The following is a 9,207-nucleotide window of genomic DNA, read 5'->3' as shown; positions in this document are numbered from 1 at the left end:
CGGACGGTTTTGTTGTCTGTTGGATTTGGTTTTTAGTTTTTGGTTTTTTTATTCTGTTGTTCGTGTTAAAGAGGGAGAAAGCATCCTTCCGTGCCCAAGTTGCGATACTGATAATTCACCACACGGCATGCACTGGCTCTTGGCCGTTTTAAAAGCATAGCCGCTGCTTTGCAGCCAAGGTGTACGGCAACGTGCGCATCACATTAAAAAGATGCCTTGGTGGCATTGTCCTGCTGGGGTCAGGCTTTTCACAGAGACTGACCTTCCGTGATGCAGAGCCAGAGCCAAGATTTTAAAGATGGTAGTTTAACACCATAAAAGACAACAATTTTGAAAGCAGTTGGGTGAAGTATGTAAGTTAATAATATTTAAATAAAACTATCCTGGAGGAATTGTTACTGAGTTCATTTTTGCTGTAATAAACACTAAGACCTTGGAGGAAAAACAACGCTGGCCTAATGAAAATCAGACATTAATTAGCATAGAAATGGCACAGCAATGCCTCTCTAATTTCCCTTTGGTTGGTTTCCATGGAAATCTGTAGGTAAAGTGTGCTTTTAAAAGTGTTTATCGCTTCTTCTCTGCCTTTTGGCTAAGATCAAGTGTAGGATCTGTTCTTAACAGTTTAATATCTGATATATTTTCTATCCGAGTCCAATATATTAAATGGATTTTGGGAGCAGCAAGACGCAATAGGAGCTTTCTTGTTCACTTAACGCATCCACCTGGTATTACAGTACCTCCAGGAACAGTGCACCCCCTCAGGGGATTAAAATTTAGTGTTCAAGACAGAAGGAGGAAAAAAAAAACCGGTTTGTCTATGTGGGATGGGATATTAAAGAGTGATATAAGAATTATCTTTTAGCCGGGTGTGGTGGCTCATACCTGTAATCCCAGCACTTTGGAAGGCCAAGGCGGTGGGATCACCTGAGGTCAGGAGTTCGAGACCAGCCTGACTAATATGGTGAAACCTCGTCTCAACAAAAAATACAAAATGTTAGCCGGGTGTGGTGGCGGGCGCCTGTAATCCCAGCTACTCCAGAGGCTGAGACAGGAGAATTGCTTTAACCTGGGAGGCGGAGTTTGCAGTGAATCGAAATCATGCTATTGCACTCCAGGCTGAGCAACAAAAGCCAAACTCTGTCTCAAAAAAAAAAAAAAAAAAAAAGAATTATCTTTTAAAAATTTGTCTTGAGGGTCTTTTTTCTTAGCTCTTGCTTAAATTCTATCATTCTTATTCCCTTACATCATTCTCAGGATAAATAACCAAATAAATTCCAAATGATATGGGGAAGCAGGTGGGAAGTGGGGGAATTATTCCCATACCTCGCAGAACTGGTTGCTATTTTTCCTGTTTCTAAGCTTAGAGATCTTTGGCTTTCCAACAGAATCCTCACAACTCCACCTTCCCTACTCCACTTCCAACAGAGACACACTGCTCCTCAAAGAGGATTACATTTAAAATGTAAATACTGGCTGGGCACCTTGGGTCATGCCTGTAATCCCAGCACTTTAGGAGGCCGAGGCGGGTGGTCACCTGAGGTCAGGAGTTCGAGACCAGCCTGGCCAACATGGCGAAACCCCCGTCTCTACTAAAAATACAAAAATTAGCCGGACACGGTGGGGCGTGCCCGTAATCCCAGCTTCTCGGGAGGCTGAGGCGCTAGAATCGCTTAAACCCAGGAGCGGGAGATTGCAATGAGCCTGAGCGACAGAGTGAGCCAAGATGGCGCCACCGCACTCCAACCTGGGCGACAAAGTGAGACTCTATCTCAAAAAAAAAAATTAAATAAAATGTCCAAGGACTCTCAGGCAAAGGAGAGCAAAACAAGGTTGACGGGGAAAAGAGAGGAGGGAGGGATTGTCTACCAAAGTCCTCAAGGAAACTGAGGAGTGGGTAAGGAAGGAAAAAAATGTATGGAAGCCAAAGAAGACATGGAAGAAATTATTACTGATGTCAGATGGTAGGGTTTCAAATAAAAGATGAAGATTGGGGTTAAATTGTATCCTGGAAATAATCTGAAGAAAGGCCATGAACTCATTTTACCATTGAATAGTGGCTGCAGAAAGTACACCATAGGGCGGGGCGCGGTGGCTCATGCCTGTAATCCCAGCACTCTGGGAGGCGGAGGCGGGTGGATCACGAGGTCAGGAGATCGAGGCCATCCTGGCTAACACCATGAAACTCCGTCTCTACTAAAATACACAAAACAAAATTAGCCAGGCGCAGTGGTGGGCGCCTGTAGTCCCAGCTGCTCGGGAGGCTGAGGCAGGAGAATGCCGTGAACCCGGGAGGCGGAGCTTGCAGTGAGCCGAGATCGCGCCACTGCACTCCAGCCTGGTCGACAGAGCGAGACTTAGTCTCAAAGAAAAAAAAAAAGTGAAATTTAGTCAGGAGAAAAGCCAAAGACAAACTCATGTACCAGATCAGATCACTCTTTAAGCTGAAGTAATTAGGTAAGGTTTAAATGGCAAAATGAAAAGTGATGTTAAGTAACCAAGTTAAGGTGGGCACGGTGTCTCTCGCCTGTAATCCCAGCATTTTGGGAGGCCAAGGTGGGCAAACCACTTGAGGCCAGGAGTTTGAGACCAGCCTGGCCAACATGGTGAAACCCCATCTCTACTAAAAATAAAAAAATTAGCCGGGAATGTTGTCACATGCCTATCTATAATCCCAGCTATCTGGGAGGCTGAGGCACAAGAATCACTTGAACCCAGGAGGTGGAGGTTCCAGTGAGCCAAGATCATGCTATTGAACTCCAGCCTGGGCGACAAAGCAAGATTCTGACTCAAAAAAAAAAAAAAAAGTAACCTAGTTAAGTGGAGCAGGTGAGAGAGTGATTCAGAAACTCCTTTAATCTACCAGTAAGAAAGCTCCGTCTGTATATTATTATTATTATAATATATAGATATAATTTTTTTTTTTTTTTTTGAGATGCAGTCTTGCTGTCTCGCAGGCTGGAGTGCAGTGGCCTGATCTCGGCTCACTGTAAGCTCCGCCTCCCGGGTTCACACTATTCTCCTGCCTCAGCATCCCGAGTAGCTAGGACTACAGGTGCCCGCCACCACGCCCGGCCAATTTTTTGTATTTTTAGTAGAGACGGGGTTTCACCATGTTAGCCAGGATGGTCTTGATCTCCTGACCTCGTGTTCCGCCCGCCTGGGCCTCCCAAAGTGCTGGGATTACAGGTGTGAGCCACCGCACCTGGCCCCTCAGGATACTATTAAATTCAACATGCCTTTAACATTCAAAAACCAAGCTCATCTACTGCTGCTGAATATATTGTTTGCACTTCTAGATCTACTCTTCACTCTTCTCCACACTGTTCTGTAAGGCAGAAGCTATATGGACTGCGTGAAGTCCTATGGCTTCCTGGACTTGGTCCTGATAGGAAATCAAGTCAGGAGGAAGGTGAGATTGGACATTTATTCCCCCAGCTTCCTCTCTGTCAGGTCCATACAAAATGGCTGAGTCCCTCTATGGAAAGCCACAGATGGTGTTGGAACTGTGGTGGACACTGTGATGTACCACCCACCTTTTCCTTCAGGAATGAGGAATGTTCCTGTAGCTATTGGGAGTACTACTGGAAGATGACCCTAAACTGTCAGCCCTCGTAGGGGACTGCCTTGGCTCAAGATTACCTCACTCAAGGTTATACCTCCTTTTGGGGAAGCCTGAATCCAGTGAGTGATTAACACAGAGATGTAAAGGACCAGCCTGCCCTTTTGCCCAGATTTAGACAAACTCAGAAGGGTCATCCTAGCTCCAGAGCACAGCTGACCTGTCGGGGTCAGCTGAGGCCTTCGTTAGGACAGCATTGCCATTCAGTTTCTCTCTCTACTTAGTCCTGCTTCTTTCTCCTCCCTTCCACAGGTAATGGTCCCAGTATCACTCAACAACAAATGTCCCGACATCTCAGTCTGCTTCCTGGGGACATATGACAGTGGCTCTCTCCAAATACCTACCCTCTGAGAAAGCCCAAACTAACCTATAAAGGCAATCACCTGGAGAAGCCTTGCGACTACGTAAAGAGAGTGAGAGGTGCCCAGCCAGCCCCCAGCTTCTTCAACCACCATTCCAGCTGCAGCCACCATCTGACCTCGGGAGAGATCATGAGTCAGAACCAGCCAGGCCGGGCGCTGTGGCTCAAGCCTGTAATCTCTGCACTTTGGGAGGCTGAGATGGGCGGATCACGAGGTCAGGAGATCGAGACCATCCTGGCTAACATGGTGAAACCCTGTCTCTACTAAAAAATACAAAAAACTAGCTGGGCGAGATGGCGGGCGCCTTGTAGTCCCAGCTACTCCGGAGGCTGAGGCAGGAGAATGGCATAAACCCGGGAGGCGGAGCTTGCAGTGAGCTGAGATCTGGCCACTGCACTCCAGCCTGGGCAACAGAGCAAGACTCAGTCTCAAAAAAAAAAAAAAAAAAAAAAAGAACCAGCCAGCTCAGCCTTTCCCAAACTCCTGTGCCACAGAAATCACCAGAAACAATAAAATAATCATTATTCTTTTAAATATCTAAATCCGGTGTTGTTAGGGTAGCAATAGTAATTAGAACAACTTCCTAGCACACATTTTTCTGATCAAATCTCACTAGTGGGCTGGGCACAGTGGCTTACACCTGTAATCCTAGCACTTTGGGAGGCCAAGGCGGGCAGGTCACTTGAGGTCAGGAGTTCGAAACTAGCCTGTCCAACATGGTGGACATCGTCTCTACCAAAAATACAAAAAAATTAGCCAGGCGTGGTGGTGGACACCTGTAATCCCAGCTACTTGGGAGGCTGAAACAGGAGAATCGCTTGAACCCAGGAGGCAGAGGTTGTGGTGAGCCAAGATTGCGCCATTGCACTCCAGCCTGGGTGACAGAGCTAGACTCCATCTCAAAAAAAAAAATAAAAAGCAAACAAAATCTCACTAGTATCCTTTTTGTTCTGTAATGACAGGTGATAGTCATTCAGATCCTTTTAGTTTTGCTTACGCTATTTTCTACCTTAAACAAGTTTCCCTCCACTTGTTAAATGTTCTCAGCACTTATTAAATGTTCTACTCGTTTAGCATTTACCCTATGATGCCTTGCAACATCTCATGTATGTTTGTGTGTGTGTGTGTGTGTTTTCATTTTTTTGAGACAGAGCTCACTCTGTCGCCCAGGCTGGAATTAAGTGGTGAGATCCTGGCTCACTGCAACCTCCACCTCCTGGGCTCAAGCAACTCTCCTGCCTCAGCCTCCTGAGTAGCTGGGACTACAGCTGTGCACCACCACGCATGGCTAAGTTTTGTATTTTTAGTAGAGATGGAGTTTCACCATGTTGGCCAGGCTGGTCTTGAACTCCTGACCTCAGGTGATCCGCCTACTTCGGCCTCCCAAAGTGCTGGGATTACAGGTGTGAGGCACTCATATATGTTATTTAATTCTGATTGCTCCCAACTAGATTGGAATTTCCTAGAGGGAAATTAAGTCAGTAACTTGGCTTTCTCTGGCATCACTCATAGGAGTGGGCACAGTGTTGAGCACAGAGTGGGTATTTAAGACAGGTTTAATAATTGATCATACCTCAAATAAGTCTCAGCTACTAATTTAAATTCGTATTTCTTTTTGTTGTTGTTGTTGTTGTTGTTGTTGTTGTTGTTGACAGAGTCTTGCTCTGTCGCCAGGCTGGAGTACAGTGGCATGATCTCGGCCCACTGCAACCTCTGACTCCCTGGTTCAAGCAATTCTCCTGCCACAGCCTCCCAAGTAGATGAGATTACAGGCACACGACACCACGCCTGGCTAATTTTTGTATTTTTAGTAGAGATGGGGTTTTACCATGTTGTCCAGGATGGTCTCGATCTCCCGACCTCGTGATCTGCCCACCTTGGCCTCCCAACGTGCTGGGATTACAGGCATGAGCCACCGTGTCTGGCCTTTAAATTCATACTTCTATTAGGAAATAATTTGGTTGATGCTTTCTTGGGGGAATAGGTGATGGAGTAGGAGTTAAGAATAACTATAAGCCAGGTACAGTGGCTCACGCCTGTAATCCCAGCACTGTGGGAGGTCGAGGCGGGCAGATCACAAGGTCAGGAGATCGAAATCACCCTGGCCAACATGATGAAACCCTGTCTCTACTAAAACTACAAAAATTAGCTGGGTGTGGTGGCACACACTACACACACATAATCCCAGCTACTTGGGAGGCTGAGGCAGGAGAAACGCTTGAACCTGGGAGGCGGAGATTGCAGTGAGCGGAGACTGCACCATTGTACTCCAGCTTGAGTGACAGAGCGAGACTGTCTAAAAAGAAAAAAAGAATAACTACAGACTGCTGTTCTGCTGTTCTCTTAACTTTTTAACTTTCTCTTTTCTAAACTAGTTAATTTGCAGTTCAAAGATAAATAAAGGTAGGCCAGTGCAACTAATGCATTTTCTCCAGAGTTTAAACTCACTTGGAATCACCAGAAATCATTCCCACTCGTACCACTGAGAAATCCTGTCCCAGAAAACCACCCAGCAGGATCACTCCTGCTCTCCTTAGTACCAGGAGAGATGATCAATACCCAGAGAACACCAATAATTCTAGATGCCCACTGTGCTAATATGCTTTGAGAAATTTCCAGATCAACACGTTTTAAGGCAATGTAGGTTTTTTTTTTTTTTTTTTTTTTTTGAGGCGGAGTCTCGCTCTGTCGCCCGGACTGGAGTGCAGTGGCCGGATCTCAGCTCACTGCAAGCTCCGCCTCCCGGGTTTACGCCATTCTCCATTCTCCTGCCTCAGCCTCCCGAGTAGCTGGGACTACAGGCGCCCGCCACCTCGCCCGGCTAGTTTTTTTTGTATTTTTAGTAGAGACGGGGTTTCACTGTGTTAGCCAGGATGGTCTCGATCTCCTGACCTCGTGATCCGCCCGTCTCGGCCTCCCAAAGTGCTGGGATTACAGGCTTGAGCCACCGCGCCCGGCCGGCAATGTAGGTTTTTATATTTGTACAGGACCTTAGAGTTAGGGGATATATGTCTATATATTTATATTCTATCTGTAGATCTAAAGTGAGTTACTTTTACAAAAACAAAACAAAACTGAATTTTATGAGATTAAGTGGTGTGGTAAATTGTCTGCAAAAGTAGAAAAATAGTCATCAACAGTTTCTCCCATCCCTGTGCACACACCACACTCCTCCCATCAGGAGGTGGAGTCTGTTTCTTTTTCCCTTGAATATGGGCTAGTCTTGTGACTTGCTTTCACCAATAGAATGTAGTGGAAATAGCACTGTGCCAGTTCTGGGCCTATTCCTTAAGAGACCTGGCAGTTTCTGTTTTGCTCTTTGGGAAGCCATTTCTTGTATAAAGAAGTCTAACTACCCTATTGGAGAAAGTGGCCATGTATCTTTCACTGTAGACAGAGGCCCTGGGAAATGAGAGATTATGAAGGGATAGAGAGCCCAGACATCCTCCAGCTGTCCCAGCCAACCAGTGCAGGCCCCAGCCATGCAAGTGAAGTTGACTTGGATCCTCCAGCCTTTTGTTGAGCTGCCCAGTCAACACCATGTGGAGGAGACAGGCTATTCCACTATGCTCTGGCCAAATTCAAGAATATTTCTCTTTTTTTTTCTTTTTCTTTGAGACAGAGTTTTGCTCTTGTTGCCCAGGCCGGAGTACAATGGCATGATCTTTGCTTACTGCAACCCCTGCCTCCTGAGTTCAAGTAATTCTCCTGCCTCAGGCTCCTGAGTAACTGGGATTTCAGGCATACACCACCATGCCCCGCTAATTTTGTATTTTTTTTTAGTAGAGACAGGGTTTCTCCATGTTGGTCAGGCTGGTCTCAAACTCCCAACCTCAGGTGATCCACCTGCCTCGGCCTCCCAAAGCACTGGGATTACAGGAGTGAGCCATCACACCTGGCCTAAAGAATCTTGAGTAAGTCCAGATGTGGTGGCTCATGCCTATAATCCTTGCACTTTGGGAGGCCAGGGTGGCCAGATCACGATGTCAGGAGTTCGAGACCAGCCTGACCAACATGGTGAAATCCCGTCTCTACTAAAAATACAAAAAGTAGCCGGGCGTGGTGGCGCACGCCTGTAATCCCAGCTATTCAGGAGGCTGAGACAGGAGAATCACTTGAATCCGGGAGGTGGAGGTTGCAGTGAGCCCAGATCACGCCATTGCACTCCAGCATGGGCAACACGAGCGAAACTCCGTCTCAAAAAAAAAAAAAAGAATCTTGAGTAAGGCCAGATGTGGTGGCTCACGCCTATAATCCTAACACTTTGGGAGGCAGAGGCAGGCAGATTGTTTGAGCACAAGCGTTTGAGACCACCGTAGGCAACATAGCAAAAATCCATCTCCACAAAAAATACAAAAAATTAGCCAGGCGTCGTGGCATACACCTGTCGTCTCAGTTACTTGGGAGGCTGAGGTAGGAGAACCACTTAAGCCATGAAGGTCCAGGCTGCAATGAGCCAAGATCATGCCACTGCACTCCAGCCTGGGTGACAGAGTAAGACCCTGTCTCAAACAAACAACAACAGGAAAAGAATCTTGAATACATAAAGCATAGTTGTTGTTTTAAACTACTCATTTTTAAGGTAGTTTATTAGTTATTAATAAATAAGTAAACAGTAACAACAATAGATAACTAGAAGATAACTAAAACAAGAGGTAGTGATTAGTAATTTGTAAATATGAAACTCAAATTCATTTCCTCTATTTCCTCTTTTTCGAAGTTCAACTGTTTTTCCAAAGGTGACCAATATAATCCTGTTTAATTCATGGGTGCACAAAAAGTTCTGCTCCCTAAAACATCATTCTTATTACCTATTGATGCTCAAAATGCCACAAATAGATACTCAATCTTATGACTCCCATTGAGATACAAAAACTCCAGGATGACTAATAAGTAAACTTTTTTTTTTTTTTTTTGAGACAGGGTCTGGCTCTATCACCCAGGTTGGAGTGCAGTGGTGGGATCTCAGCTGATTGCAACCTATACATACCAGGCTCAAATTATTCTCCCACCTCAGCTCCCCAAGTAGCTGGGACTATAGGCATGCACCACCACGCCTGGTTAGTTTTGCGGTTTTTTGTTTTTGTTTTTGTTTTGTATTTTCAGTAGAGACAGAGTTTCACCATGTTGTCCAGGCTGGTCTGGAACTCGTGAGCTCAAGTGATCCTCCCATCTAGGCCTCCCAAAGTGCTGAGATTACAGGCGTGAGCCACTGCAACCAGC

General features: G+C 45.8%; 1 non-coding gene across 1 annotated transcript; it reads left to right on the top strand.

Moving 5' to 3' along the window:
• Positions 1-572: 572 nt before the first annotated feature.
• Positions 573-762, top strand: LOC117076904. Its single transcript, XR_004434530.1, has one exon. It is a non-coding gene; the product is annotated as a U2 spliceosomal RNA (small nuclear RNA).
• The last annotated feature ends 8,445 nt before the right edge of the window (positions 763-9,207 follow it).

This window comes from Trachypithecus francoisi, unplaced genomic scaffold, assembly GCF_009764315.1.
Source record: "Trachypithecus francoisi isolate TF-2019V2 unplaced genomic scaffold, Tfra_2.0 Lachesis_group5, whole genome shotgun sequence".
NCBI lineage: Eukaryota > Metazoa > Chordata > Mammalia > Primates > Cercopithecidae > Trachypithecus > Trachypithecus francoisi.
The sequence above is the reverse complement of the archived record's forward strand: the minus strand, read 5'-3'. Positions and strand labels throughout refer to the sequence as shown.